The sequence below is a fragment of the Bemisia tabaci genome, chromosome 1 (assembly GCF_918797505.1).
Source record: "Bemisia tabaci chromosome 1, PGI_BMITA_v3".
Taxonomy (NCBI): Eukaryota; Metazoa; Arthropoda; class Insecta; order Hemiptera; family Aleyrodidae; genus Bemisia; species Bemisia tabaci.
The window spans coordinates 4632371-4647490 of NC_092793.1; the positions used below are offsets into that span (position 1 = coordinate 4632371).

Here is a 15120-nt window from a genome sequence, read left to right on the forward strand (position 1 = left end):
CTTATGTTAGCCAAGCGACGACTTATTAGCATCGCGTCGCGACGTGACGTGACTCGGCTGTGAGGTGGACGAGCATCGGAATGCAACGCACATTTCGCATAATCGCAGCCGTTTACCGCAAGAATCGCTTAACTCTCAAGGAAGACCCGCGCTTGACCCCACCGTGGCGTTGCGTGCTTTGCGATATATCGATTGACCTGTCATTTGGACTGCATTTTGCAATTTGGACCTATAAATTCCGGCCCGGTTTAAAAACAACGTATGTCCCATTGGGTTTACCTATGCACATACGTGTTTTTTTTTTTTCCGATGAGCCAGAGTTTATAGTTCCAAATTGCAAAATGGATATATCGATTGACCTGTCATTTAAAGCTATGGAAAAGGATCGATTAACAGGGTGTTCGCGGCGAACACCTTAATAATCGATTCTTTACCACGGATTCAAATGGGGAAATATCGATAATCGATCATTCACGCCACGCCACTGTACGAGACCACCCGCGACACCATCATCTTGCATTCAAATTCTGTTCCTATTTGTTTGGTTTTCAAGTCGTTATACCACCGAAAATGTTTAATATATCACTGATATTTTTAAAAATTAATGTTCGTATCATCGCGCGCGTGTACACCTTTAAAAATACGAAAAACCAGGCTTTTAGGGTGCGTTCACAAGTACGTAACGCACTTTTTCGGCATTTTAGACTCCTCCCTAAATTCGGTAAATTCGTATTGCCTACTCTCAAGGGAGACAACACTCCTCGTGAGCTAAATCGCTCAGTACAACGGTTGTTGCGAGGTTCTTAACCAAACGGTGTTCCTTCCCTACCCTGTGCTGTTTCTAGTGTAAACAACGTGCTACAACTAAGCCGAAGTGCCAAGATAAAGGCTGTCATATTTTCATGCCACCGAGACTGTTGCGACAACTATTTGACTCACGTCTTGTTTTGTCTTCTCATGCAAGCGGTAGGTTTGAATTCACGCATCGAAATTACTTTGAACATCTCAGGTCGGAGTTCGTTTCAGCAATTTACTTTGTCCGAACCGTCTTCTTCGTGACATTTTTGTTAAAGAAAATGTATCTGAACTAACTTCATATCGTGTGTCGTGGTTCATTGCCGCGATTTTACAGAAACCGCGTAGCCTCTCCATTTTTCACATTCCTATTATTATTTCACGGTCGGAAGATCTCTGCAATGCCGCGCTGAGGAAGAACGCCGTATAAACATTCGAATGTTGCCAAGTCCCCTTGCAGAAAATATTTATTTTTGAGGAAAGTTATGACTATTTCTTCTTGAAATTTTCAGCCCTCCTAGGTCATATTATGGACGAAATCCTCTGAAACATTAGAAGTGAGACTGTCACAAATCCTGAAAATTTGTGATTTGTTTGAGGAAATTTGGCAACGCCCGAAGGCTCATACGGCGTTTTTCCTTGGCAGGGCAGTGCACCCCTGGGCGTTCCGGTGAAGAACAAGAATCTACAGTGTTGTTAAAGCATGCACAATCTTAGCAACACCTGCTTGCGCCCCAGGCTGTTTTGCACTGCATATCGTCGGTGCGGACTGACCGGCAAGCGAGAATGAATGACATGTGGGCATTATTCTCCGTGTTTCCAGTCACTATCGCAAGCGTTGGAAGTGCTAATTTGGCGGGGTTCTGTTTGCCATCAACCAACTGATGTTCTGCCGTGCTGAGGATAAACGCCGCATGAGCCTTCAAGCGTCGTCAAATTTCCCTCAATCAAGTGCGAATTTTGAGGGATGTGAATATTTAGTTTCCAATTTTTCAGAGAATTATATTCGTAATCAGATCAATCATCGGAACATTTCATGAGAAAATATTCATAACTCTCCCTATGAATGAATATTTGGACCGCTTCACGCAGAAAGGAACTAAGCCGCATCAGCTATTTCCAAATTTAATTTGGCAATTTAAATGTTTACATGAAAACGCGTATATTTGTGTGCAAATTTTCAGTGAATTTTTTGCATACTTCAAAGCAAATTCCTTGACATTTTTAAAGGAATCCGCACAAACCCTCTCTTGTTAAACATTACATTGCGCAGTTAAATTTGGCATTAGCTGATGTGGCTGGTTCCTTTCTGCTTAACGCGGTCCATTTGATCGGAGGAAATTTGGCAACTCTCGAATGTTCTTACGGCGTTTTTCCTGAAGACGGCAGCTTTGCTTGACCGCCACGCTGCGCCGCCGCCGCAAAGACGAGCTAGTCAATGGGATAGGTCGGGGTCGGAAATGATGTGGAAACTTTTAAAGGTTACTAGAGGATCTGCCCCCTGGCTGCTCCGCGGGCCAACCCCCGGAGAATTGCGTCATTGACAGCTGAATGAGAATTAGCGAGAAAGTTCGACGAAATACACCTCAGCAAAAAAAAAAAGCACTTTCGATACTTCTATTTATCACTAATAATAAACATGTGAAGAAAGAGAGAAAATGATTTGGATTTTGCGCATGTCATTTTTTGAATAATTTTAACTGACATAAAATCCATTCAGAGATTACGAGCATTTCAAAATCATGCGTTAAAAAAAACTAACTCCTCGAATATAAATATAGAGACAAAACAGAGCGGAGCAGCTGCAGCGTGCTACCATGCCAGCACGAGGTACGCACTGGCGCCTACAAACCTAACGGGATACTTCAAGCATAGCGCAATGCGTGAAGTATCTCTTTAGGTTTGTAGGCGCCAGTGCGCGTTTCGCACTGACAGCACGCAGCACCCGCGCCGTGCTACGGCGCGGCGCCTCAAGCAGCTACTTCGCAACAGAGGTGTCGCACAGTATCATACGAAATTGAAGACATTTTTGGATTTTACGCATGTAATTTTTTGTATAATTTTAACTGACAAAAATCCATTCAGAGATTACGAACATTTCACAATCATGAGTTAAAAAGAACTAACTCCCAGAGTTTGAATATTCATTAGAGACAACACACGGTGCGATCAGCGCCTGCAAGACTGCAGGAATACTGCACACATTGCGCATACGCACCGTGGAGTATTAACCACAGCGTGGTGCAAAATGTATCACGGTACGTACTGCCGTGATAAGGAATAACGCCGCGCCATATGAACATTCGAGAGTTGCCAAATTTCCTTCGCTAAAAAGTTTATTTTTAAAGAAAGTTATTAATATTTTTCCTTGATGTTTCCAGGAACTTTAGATCAAATTACAAACAAAATTATCTGAGAAATTGGCCGAAAAATATTAAAAAAATTTCCTTAAAATTGGTGATTTGTCAGAGGAGTTTTGGCAACGCCTGAAGGTTCATACGGCGTTTTTCCTTGGCACGGCAGCGTAAAGTATTCCTGCAGTCTTGCAGACGGTATTCCGCGATTCGCGCTGGCCGCACTGTGTTGTGGCTCTTAATCCGTACTTCAGGAGTTAGCGTTTTCCAACTCGTGATTTTAAAATGTTTGTAATTTCCGAATGGATTACTGACATTCAAAATCATAAAAAAAATTAAGTACTGAAGGAAAATATACTGTATGTATTGCAAATATTAAGGAAGTCCCGTGCCAAATTTACTTGTTAGCAATGCAAAATATGCTTGTTAATATCTAGTTCAGGAGTTAAATTCTGAACTTCCATTGTTTGAATAGTTTTCTGCGTGAAAGAGGAGGTCACCCGTGCCTCTTTTGCTTTTGATTCATTTTCTCGTGGTACCACATACCTAGTGGCCAGGGATAGATTATGAAGACTATGATTCCATGTCTGACCTTTCCCATCGGCCCGTTCGGTTTTGCGCCTCGCCACCATCACGATGCTGTCTCAATGATTGATGCCAATCGCACCATGAAGGTGTTGCCCCGTAACATTCATTCACTGAAAAAAAAATCTCGGTGTATTTACTAAGAAAAGGGTAAAATTACCAAGAATTCAGGGTTCTATTTGATCCCGGTTTTTTCTTGGTAAAATTACCATTTATGGAATTGGTAATTTTACCGAGAAACTCGGTAAAATTTTTGAACTTTCTCGGTAATTTTACTGGACCTTGGTAAAAACGCCAATATTTTTTATCAACTATGGTAGAATTACCGAGATAAAATGGCAAAGTTACCGGGAATTGATTACCAATAAAAGTGGTATTCTTACTTGACAAAAACAGTAAAAATACCGGTTTTTAGGTAAGTTTACCAGTCTGTCTTGGTAAAATTACCAATAATTGGTAAAAAAAGTGAGATGGTAAAGGTACCAACTGACCTTGGTAAAAACGCCGAGAATTTTTTTTCAGTGTTGTATATAATGGATAGTCTTTTCGCATGGTTTTGGAAATATTTCGTTACTGCGAGAAGCTCTTCTACTTTAAGTCCCCGAATTTGTTGTGTAGAAACCAGTTGCACCCAGAGCGGCCAACCAGGGTATCTACTGGTCCAGAAAATCCGGAAAGTCCGGAAGTAGTACTGATTTTTATAGGCGGTCCGGAAGTACTGAAAAACGGAAATACCGGTAAGAAGGTCCGGGATTTTCCGCCTCTAACTGCGCGTGGTTTCACAAAGTCAGCTTGGATAGTATGCAATCTCTTGCGCATTAATTCTTAGTGTGTATGCCTGCTAGATCGCGATTGTTCTGCCAGTATATCTTCAAGCCAGGCACCAATGTCTTCGAATTTCGTGGCTACTTCATTTTTGTCACGATTCGCGCGAACGCCATATTTTCGACATTCTGTGAACTTCGTCACATAAAAGTACTGCGCATTTTTCTTGCGAGGAAATCCTAATTTTTTTTAGGAAGCACCGAAAAGATGCTGGAAAAGAATTGATTTATTGCCTGCCAGTTTAGTAGACACCCTACTAGCACTCGCTAGCCGAGCAACGAGACTTGTTATCTTATTCACAGAACTTATTGTTAGTTGAACTGGATGATTCCATGAAACACGAAATGGATTCGTTTAGTCATGCGTCATAAAACTTAGAGTATGTCGCCGATGCGTCCCCAACAATTAATTGCAATCAGAGTGACGTCGGAGCAGCGGCGGATCCAGAGGTAGCTTGACAGATGGCCATTTGGCAACGTCGAAGGAGGGGTCTGGGGCACCCCCTAAATTATTGGGGATCCCAGGGGCTCTCCTGGAACACTTTTTTAGAAGAGCCCCTCCCAGATCGAATTTTAAGCAGTTTTAGCGCACCTCGTGCTTTAGGAGCCAGTAAAGGCACAGAAAGAGAAAACTTCCTTCTTGAAGGTAACCCTCAAGATCCTCCCAAAAGTTTTTGACACTCGCAGAAGTCAATAAAAATCCTCGGTTTTTTTTTATTCAGAGTTCCTTGAGAATCCTCAATTTTTGTTTTGACACGCTATTTTATGGTCCCTAATGAAGTATTCAAGAGCTAAGAATGCAACATTCATCAACCGCGAGTTAGTCAAAAACTTGGAGGATCAATTCGATAATTTTTTTTTCCTCTCTTCAGAATATTAGAATTGAGTTATTTCCAGGTATTCCTAGGTGTTTTGTAGCATCAGCTGAGTCAATTAAAAACTTCCATAAAATTTTGCTCTTCCGCATACCATCAAAAATTTAAAATTCCTCCCTTTTTGAACGCAAAGCTTCGATGTACTGCCTTCGGGGGAAAGTTATTGCAGTCTCTCTGCAGCAGCATTAATCCGCAGCTAAAGCGAAGTAGGTGTGTGTTTGCTCATGACCGTGATTACAGATGAGTTCTTATCTTATCTCTCCGTTCTTCACCCAAATAATGTTCCGACCATGTGTGTCGAATCAGGTCATGAGGCTGTTGTCCTTTTCATAAGATTGCGTAATTTAAGGAAAGGCGAAGACAACATTTTAAGCGACGTAATTTAGTGTATATGTATGACTCCTTACTCATGTATAAACAGTGGATGTCGCGTTTCTAAGTTTTGAGAAAATCGGGTTCAAAATTTTCAAATCTGTGCGTTTTGAAGTCTGTGCAGCAAACAGGGTTCGGTCAATCATTTTATGAAAGAGCAAACCTTCCTTTGAAAAACGAGCTTTAGAAATTTAAGTTTGTTGCAAATGTCAACAACATCTAGTGGGTTAAAAAAAGACAGCATCCGCTATTTTTACGGAGAACTTTTATTCAGGTATACAATGAAGTACGTAGCTATTGTAAGCGAGACAAAGCGATTGATATTGCTAAAATTAATGATCACTGTTGAGTTTCTTAATGATTTTTCGAAAAACAGAAATATTCAGTCACATTAAAAAATGAGGAACAAACTGCATTATCAGACCTTTAAAATAGGAAAAATTGAAGAGGTTGTCATCTCCCAAAGATCTACATGTAACAGGTCTCATTAACTTTTATTACTATTGTAACGTGCTCACATACACGATACTTCAGGAGATTAATGAGCCTCTGCGAATTCTGACCTCCGCTGTTTTTACTTATAACAGGGTTTTTTATTCATATCTAAATGAAAAATTATGACAGAAGTCTGAAACTTAGTAGCAACTCTGTTGAAGGTTTGAGGACTCTAAAAAAAACATCATCCCTCAAAATGGCGGATGTTCGATAAGCCGCTGTTTATACAGATATGGCTTCATATTATATCTGTGAAAACGGATATTCCGCGTCTAAGTTTCAGATGCCGATGAAGAGAGTCAACGAATATCACTAACTGTTGACTCTAAAATTTTTACTCGGATTAAGGATGTGGGTCGTCTCATTTGCTTTATTTAATCGCTTATATCCTCGAGTAGGCTGTCTTTTAAACTGTCGTGCAAAGAAAGAACACTCTTGTGAGCCCTCAGACGTTGCCATAATCAGAAACGGATCCTCCAGTGACCTTACTCTCACCATAAGGATACTCCAGCTCTAGTTCGTGCGATGAAGAGGAAGAAAAGGCTCTTTCTCCACCTACAAAGTGGGTTAGTGGGGCCCTCAAACTGGTGCTAATTCTCTGAATTCTCTGTCGGAGCTGCATCAAGCTCTTCGAAAATCTCAAGATCTGATCTATGATGTATGCCGATTACATCCGACGATCTTCGAAAGATGACACTCAACATGGATGTAGCCGATCGATAGACAATCCTTGATAGACGATCAAATACCGAACCAATTCCGATGAAAATCGACCATTTGATGGCTGCTAGTCACCATGCAACATTCTTTTTTTGTAAAAAATCGGACGGCCGTCCAATTTTATTTTAATGGAATGCTATTATTTTTCATTTTTGCCGGACGGAACATTTCTTTTTGAATAATGTCAAGTAACGATTTTAGGTCTGATGACTTACGACTTTTTTGGATGGGAATCGGTTCAGGACTGCGATCGTCTATCGAGGCCTGACGATCAAAGTCCTGAACCAATTCCCATCCAAGTGTCGTAAGTCATTGGTCCCAAAATCGTCACCTCGTGGTACTTCTGAATAAAAACTTGACAGAATCGTTCCTTGTGATAGGAAGTGATGAATGGTGGCACTCCATTTTGTCGCAGAAAAATGTCGCGTGGTGACCAACATTCATCAAATGGTCAATTTTGATCGGAATTGGTTCGGAATTTGATCGTCTGTTTGCAAGTGGAGAAGAGCCAAAACTTTGGTTCGGTTGCGAAGTGTCTTGACAGTCGCTCATGCTGAATTTGTCGTCCAAAACACCATACATATTCCAAAAGGCAGGATTTGACGATTTTCTCGTCATTTTCCCTGGCATTTACCAAGTTTTCCAAAGGTTTTAAAATTCTCTGACTTTTCCGGTTTTTCTAGTATCCCTTGACTTGTGGCAACCGTGGCTCGTGTTTTTAACGCCCATGGTTGCCACGGAATATAGAAAATGAAAATTCCTGATATTTTCCTGATTGCCCTGTCATATTTTAGTGAAATTCCCTGAAATTTTAAGTATGCCGGATGATTGAAAAGACATGATTTGAAATAATTCTCACGTAAAATGTGGCGTTCAAAACGTCAAACCCATTCTAGAAAGCAAATTAAAGTGACTCAACAATTTCCCCCCGACACTTTCGTATTTTTCCCGGACATTTCCCGGCACCCCCTGACCGTGGCAACCGCGGCTCGTGTGTTTAACGCCGCACATTGTATCGAGTCGATTAGATAGGTCGGACTTGAAATGTTTGACTAAAACTACAAATTTTGGTTTTCATTTCGTCACATTTTAAACTTTAAGGGGTGCTCCTTGAAGAAAATTTCGCGAGAAAACCAATGGAGCCACTTCTAGAACCTCAAAGTTCTGTATAGATGTGGTAACAAGCGTTTAAAGTTTCCAAATTTTGTCCGACTTCACCTATTGACTCGATCCATTGTGGGCCGCAGCGCACCTGCTCCGGAAGAAATCAGCGGGTCCGAAGTTCATTAAGCCCTCGCCACTTTCCGAACTGACAGCCCATCCTAAGTTTCAGCGGTGTGTGAACGCGGGAAGGGGGGGGGGGGCAAAGAGTCATTAATAACACAGGCCGAAGGGTTGAAAGGGGGAAAGGGGGGTAGGGGGAACGAAGGAAGAGTTACGAGAAGACCAGCGGGGGTGGGAGTGGGGAAGGGTCGGGGGACGAGAAGAAGATACGGGATCTCTTTGGGTGTGTCCCGAACCCGGTGTCCGACAGGGAACTTCCGTCGAGCGTCGAGCCCGGGCGGGAGCTGTAAAACCTGGAGCGGAATATCCTGGATCTGACGTCGACGTCCCGACGTCAGGACGTGATTGGGCGGGGACCAGAGCGGCGCGGCCCGGCGCGGAGGAAGACAAGGAACAATATCGATGGACATAAAATGTTTGCCGACAGAATATAACGAGTGAATTGGGTCGCTCGATATTCGTATCCTGGACGGGGCACCCGGGACAGCCGCTTCCTCCAGGTTCTCCCCGTGATTTTACACAGTCTCCTCCGGAGTAGAGTACCTGTGAGAGACCACGAGCGAGTCGGTAATTTTTGGAGGTTAGGTCATGGAGCTTTTGGGGCCCGAAAGGACGGCCAACCTATGAGCTTCAAGTGTCCAGAATGATTTATTTTCACAATGGAGATGTTGCATGTGTGAGGAATTTGCGATTTGACCACTGATTCTTGTGTAAAAGTTCGCAAGAAACACGATGGTGCCACTGGTTTTCTCTGAAATTAACTCCCAAGCTCAAATAAAGCTCTCAAGTTGAGGCCAAAATGGAGGGGATATCCCACGCTATCCTGAGAGTCCACCTCTACATCAAGACGAACTCTCCATGCAAAGATAGGGAGCAAATACATTAGCAGTGATGCCACTTTATTTGGGGACTCTACAACTGAAAACACGGCAACTCTGCTAATGTAGTTGCTCCCTATCTTTGCATGGAGAGTTTGTCTTGATACAGAGGTGGACTCTCAGGATAGCGTGGGATATCCCCTCCATTTTTGGCCTCAACTTGAGAGCTTTTTTTGAGCTTAGGAGTTAATTTCAGAGAAAACCAGTGGCACCATCGTGTTTCTCGCGAACTTTTACACTAAGAATCAGCAGTCAAATCGCAAATTCCTCACACATGCAACATCTCCATTGGGCGTATTTATGCGAAAAAGAACTATGTGGAAGTGGATTGATGGGGTGTGCTCGTGCAAGCTGCGTAAGAAACAATGTAAAAGTGGATATAGTTCCTTTTGAGAAAATGAAAAAGCGGGACTTTACATTAAATCAAAAGGAACTGAGCGCTAATTCGTGAGCCGTGGACATGTGACAAGAGCCTTGTGGACAGGGCTCGTAAGTTGAAGAGTCCCGCCACCGATCTCCCCGTCCTGCACGGTCTTGGTCGTTGCCGCTGACGTCACTGGCGCTTTTAAAGTCCCATCCATTCTTATGATCCACAACTAACGAGCACACCCAATCTTTCCACTTGCACATAGTTCCATTTGGCATAAATACGTCCTATTGTTACGACCCATTGTTTGTGAATCACTTATTCGACTTAGTTTTTGCATGAAACTCATTTTTGGGGATGGACGCACATTAACAAACACTCTCGGGTATTTTGCTCAGATATTTGAATCTGAAGATTGGTAGCGGAATTTTTCTAGCGCTTATCCCGTTAGACGGTTGGCTGCTGTCTTGGGCCCTAGGAGCTCCATATATCCACATGACTGTACTCTCTCAAAGGTACTCTATCTGACGCCAGCCGGAAAAGGGGACTTTTTCCTCCCGAAAGTTCCCGCGAGCGCGACCTGGTGGCACCTGGTGCGTCGCGTCGCGGTGGGCCGGGGCAGGTTAGCCCTGTTGGGTGTCCCTGTCCACGTGTGCTCTTGGTGGCGGTCGTTACTGCGGATGATCAATATCCTGTCGCCGGCCTGTCGATACGGTCCCCCGTCTCACTATTTAGACGCATCATTTCCCAAAAAGGCCCGTCTTCCGGAGTTATTACACTTTCTCCGTCCACTTCCTCCTTCCCCTTCCTTCTTAACAGCTTTCGTCCCGGCGACCCCCTTCTTTCATCCTCACTTTAATAAAGTGACATACGAGCGCTCTAGGCTAGAGATCGCGCGGGCCGCCGCGCCGGGAGGATTGACTGAAATCAGGGTTGCCACGGTTAGGGCATACCGGGAAATGTCAGGGAATTTTAAAAAGTCAGCGAAAACCTGCAAATGTCAGAGAAAACGACGAAATTGTCAGGGAAAAATTGTAAATTTACCGTTATTAGCTTGTTAGAATGGATTTAACGTTCACAACAAGAAATGCCAACATTGACAAATTGCCAACAAATGCATTTAAAATTATGTTTTTTTTGCCATGTTGCATAATTCATTTGTCAGGGAATGTTACTCAAATGTGTCAGGGGAATCAGGGATATGTCAGGGAATTTCATTTCTTAAATTTTGTGGTAACCCTGTGACATGACACGTCGAAAACGAACCGAAGTTTTGGCTCTTCTTCAGTCACAAACTGAAGACTTCAAAGAGGCTATCGCTCTATTGGCCTCGATGGACGAGCAAATTCCGGACCAATTCCGATCAAAAGTGACCCTTTGATGACTGTTGGTCACCATGCAACATTCTTCTGCAACCAAATGGAGTGCCACCATTCATCATTTCTCACCGCACAGAACAATTCTGCCAAGTTTTCATTTGAAAATATGAGAGGTAACGACATTCGGACCGATGAATTACGACACTTGGCTGGGAATTGGTTCCTGACTTCGATCCTATATCGATTGGTCTCATCCATGTGATAGTTGACAACAGTCAACTAAGAGATCGAAGGTCGTCGAATGTAGTTGGCGTACATCATATATCAGATCTTGAGATTTTCAAAGAGTTTTGAGCATCCTCGACCTAGAATTTAGAAAATTAGTGCCAGTTTGAGAGCTCCACTTTGTAGGTGGAGAAGAGCCTTTTCCTCCTTATCACACGGACTAAATCTGGAGTACCCTTATGGTAAGAGCAAGGCCACTAGAGACCGGAGAATCCGTTTCTGATTATGGCAACCTATGAAAGCTCACGGATTTCTGATTCGAAGTTACATTTGTTTCCCAGCTGTATCGAACCCATTTTCGGGCAATCTTCATATCAATATTGTGTTCAGAGATACCGCTAGCCTCCGAAGCGTTTGCTAGCAGCTGCCAGAATCTGCCTATTTTTTAAGGAGTACCAATAGAAGTGTCTAACTCGAGGTGTTTCCCGAACACAGCGTGAAAGTTTACGTTTAAGCTATCTCAGATTATTGAATGTTCGAGGCGGTCGATTAATTTCTTTGAAACTCCTTCCCTCGTCTATCTGCATGGCCAAACAATTTTTTGGGCAGAGGCCAAGCGTTGTGAATTAAGGCCAAGAGCGATAACTTCCAGTTGACAATCTAATGGCTCTATGTAACCCAAAAATGTGATCTTACCTCCTCCACCTCCTCAGAAACTTCTCTCATTCCGAATTCGTGGCATTTGCTCTGTTTAAAAAAAAACCCCCGAGAAACTGGAATTCGCGGCGCGCAACGCAGGAAAGAGGTAGTTTTGGGACCTCTTGCGAAAAAATTTAAAACTGTAATCTCCTTTGAAACTGACATCAAAGCTGCTTGAACGTAAATTTCAATTCGATTTTCATCGTTGAACGTTTATTTAAGAACGGCACTGCCGTGCTAAGGAAGAACGCCGTACGAACATTCGAGAGTTGCCAAATTTCCTTCGATAAAATGTTTATTTTTTAGGTAAATTATGAATATTCTTCCTTGAAATCTTCAGACCCCTGGTAAAAATTGGTGATAGGAGCTGCGTTTCAAAATACCACAGGAGTTCTTATAGCCGACTGAAGAAGGCGATAGAAATCACATAGCTGCTGTAGAAAGTGGAAAAAATCATACGGCCGGGCTACACGAAGCGATAAAAATTATACAGCCGGGCTTCATAGTTCCAATCGCCTGGCTGTTGCTTTTTCGCCATTGGCTATAAAAGGCTATAAGAAATTGTGTAGAAATTCGTGTGCTTTGTAAATCCGTAAGTTTGTGCGGAATCACCTCAATATTTACAAAACAAATTACAATATTTACATTTTCCTTTACTACATATTTTTTTTCACCAATTAATATGAGAATAATCCATACAGAGTGTGCAAACATTTCAAAGTGATGAGCTAAAAAAACGTTTATTCCACGAGACACGAGATTTTTTAGAGCCTAACACAAAGCGGAGCGGCGGCGCACTGGCGCCTACAAACCTAACAGGGATACTTCACGCATTGCGCAATGCGTGAAGTATCCCTGTTAGGTTTGTAGGCGAATATGCGCGTTTCGCGCTGGCTGCCCGCCCGCCACTTCGCGCCGCAGCGTACCACGGCGCTTGAAGCAACTATTTCACACCAGAGGTATTGCACAGTATCATACGAAATTGAAGGCGCTCCAACATATTAGGAATGGCAGGCATCCTTCAAAAGTACGGAGCTTCCCTCGCAAAATAAATCAAGATTCTACGGCCCAAATAGAGAGCGGTAGTCCAAAAACTCACCAAGTCCTAGCATCCGTAATTAGTAACGTTTAGCATACACTTTATCGCCAGGCTGTTGCTTAATCGCCATCGGCTATAAAAGGCTATGAGACATTGTGTTGCCGGCTATAGCAGCTATTGGAAATCTTACAGCCGGCTGTAGGTCTATGGTATTTTGGAACACAGATTCTACTGCCAATTTTTACCAGAGACACTTTAGATCAAATCCTAGACAAAATTATCCGAGAAATTGGCAGAAAAATAATCATAAATTTACCAGGGAATCCGTGTTTTATTGAAGAAAATTTGACAACGCCTGAAGGCTCATACGGCGTTTTTCCTTAGCACGGCAGGGTATACCTCTCCTGAATGCATGTTCCTGGAGAGTACGAACATTTCGAAATATGGAGCTCTTATAGGGCCCAAAAGAGCAGCCAACCTTTGAAAACGAAAATGCCCCTGCCAATGTTCAGATTCTAATATCAATCCAAAATAGCCAAGAATGTTCATGAATGAGCGTTTCTCCGCCAAAATGAGTAAATTTTTGCAAAAACCAAGTCAAATACGTGCTTCATTGTTGACGGATCGTAACTATTGTAACAATAAATCGCTTTGGTTAATTTGAATTCATAGATTGGCTGCCTCTTTGGGTCTTAAGAGCTGCATGACAAACCTCAAAATCACCGACATGCCCGTATTCACACGTTCCCTCATGCGTGGGCGCTGAGTAAAATAAGAAAAAATAATTTAAAAAAAAAAAAAAAAAAAATTAGGAAAATAGGTGTTGAGAAGCCACACTGAACCATGTCTCTACAAGAATTAAAGTGACTGTCGTGCATTTTGGAGACAACATGCGATTGCGCACCATAATAAAAAATAGAGATATATATATATAAAAAAAAAACCTGTTGTCCCAAAACTGAAATTAGCTTCGACGATCTTCTCATGCTGTTTCCACGTTTTTGTTTTGTTTTAGTGTATGCTGTGTACATTTGGCGTTCCATTTAAATAATCTAACCCACTACCCCCTTCCCTTTTCTTCAGCTCGCTCTTATTGTTCATCATACCTACTTCTCAGACTCTGCTCTGTTATCAGTCTCGTCCATTACTCCATTAATGGCAGGCCTCTCGAAATTTTCGCTCCTCCAGCTTCTATTTCTATCCGTGTTTCGTTTGCTGTTGCGTGATACAAATGTTTGCAAGATGCGGAGCACTCGAGACAGTTACATGGAGGAGAAAAAATTGTCCTCGTTGCCAAGTTTTGGAAAATTGTGCTCTGTGCATCAACCAGCGATATCTGCTCCTTTACGTGCGCTTAAGGTGATTCGATGGACGCCATATTTTGTGTCAGAACGGCATGCGATATATCGCATCAATTGGTTATTCCATTATTTCAGCTACTCGCCATTTTTCTCCAATTTTGAGATCGCAACTCTGTTGTCAGGAGACTAAAGCACTCACTTACCGATTTCAACAAAGAAATTCAACGTAATAAAGGCGTGGTTTTTTCAGAGAGAAAACATCGCATTCGAGTGCAGTTTCGATATCAGTATCGAAGGCTATGTTTTCTCTCTGAAAAAACCACGCCTATATTACGTTGAATTTCTTTGTTAAAATTGGTAAGTGAGTGCTTTAGTCTCCTGACAACAGAATTGCGATCTCAAAATTGGAGAAAATTGGCGAGTAGCTGAAATAATGGAACCAATTGATGCGATATATCGCATGCCGTTCTGACACAAAATATGGCGTCCATCGAATCACCTTGAAGCAAATCTGTGAATCTGTCCCGCAAATATACTGAAGGAATGCAATGGATTTAATCGTTGAATTTCGGTGATAGACAGCTGAATTCCTGTGACGCTCCATACTCCATATCTTGGCCGTATTGTACTTTGGACAGAAATTGTCCACAACACGGAGTGATCCAGAAGTCCCGCACACCACCCCTACTGCCGTGCTAAGGAAGAGCGCCGTGTGAACATTTGAGAGTTGCCAAATTTCCTTCGATAAAATGTTCATTTTTTAGGAAAGTTATGAATATTTTTCCTCGAAATTTTCAGGAACTTTAGGTGAACTTGCGAACATAATTATCTGAAAAATTAGAGGAAACATATTTACAAATTTTCCCGATAATTCTTGATTGATTTACTAAAGGAAATTCGGCAACGCCTGAAGGCTCATACGGCGTTTTTCCTCAGCACGGCAGTGATAATACCCCTGTGGTTCTTGCCTCTTTGCAGAGGGACCCCC

The 15120-nt window shown here is 42.5% G+C and overlaps 1 protein-coding gene across 11 annotated transcripts in view; it reads left to right on the plus strand.

The window, feature by feature from the left end:
• Positions 1-15120, plus strand: part of Piezo (piezo type mechanosensitive ion channel component) — a 144126-nt gene that overhangs the window by 24694 nt on the left and 104312 nt on the right. The window contains exon 1 of one of the 11 annotated variants that reach the window (XM_072304084.1): positions 6041-6079. The exons of the other annotated variants lie outside the window; for them this stretch is intronic. The gene's annotated coding sequence lies outside the window, so the exon portion shown is untranslated. Of the gene's footprint in view, positions 1-6040; positions 6080-15120 lie in introns of those variants that run through there. 11 annotated transcript variants of the gene reach the window in all.